Here is an 830-nt window from a genome sequence, read left to right on the forward strand (position 1 = left end):
AGAGAAAAAAAAATGGCGGTCACATACTATGGTGCTCAGGTAAGAATATTTTCAGGCCTATCATCAGAAAAAATGAAGAGGAAAAGAGAGTTGAGTAATATCTTCTAAAGGCTTAAAGAAAAAAATGCCTGCCCAAGAATCCAATACCCAGCCCGACTATCAAGATAGATAGTGAGGTAAGAGTCTTCCAGGACAAGCGAAAACTTTAAAAATATGCCATAAGACACCCAACCCTGTGGAAAATCCTTGCAAACTAACTCTGGTCAGAAAACCAACATCCACCAAGCACAATAGGAGACTACCATATAGCCTAACTCCACCCAGACGCCAATGTGCTGATAACAATTACCAAGAAAAGATGGCCTCAGAGTGAAAAGAAGAATGTAGTTTCCTATACAAAGCACACTTATACGAATGGGGATAGAAAAACAACCAACACACAATGAATGAGATGACAGCAATGAATTCACTGATCATGATAATAATTGTGAATGTCAATGGCCTCAATTTATCCATTAAAAGACAAAGCCTAGAAGACTGGCTCAGAAAACGTGACCCATCAATCTGTTGCCTGCAAGACACATCTTAAGCTTGCAGACAAAAATAGACTATGAATAAAAGGCCAGTGAAAATATATCAGGCAAACAGCAATTAAAAAAGGCAGGCATTGCAATCCTAATTTTTAACAAAATTGACCTCAAGGTGCAAACCATAACAAGAGACAAGGAGGGTCACTATATAATACTCAAAGGATCCGTGAACCAGGAATCAGTGAGCATAACAGGAGGAGGGATGCATAGTGATAATCATGGATATAGGGGTTGATATGG

This window comes from Tenrec ecaudatus, chromosome X (assembly GCF_050624435.1).
Source record: "Tenrec ecaudatus isolate mTenEca1 chromosome X, mTenEca1.hap1, whole genome shotgun sequence".
Lineage (NCBI taxonomy): Eukaryota > Metazoa > Chordata > Mammalia > Afrosoricida > Tenrecidae > Tenrec > Tenrec ecaudatus.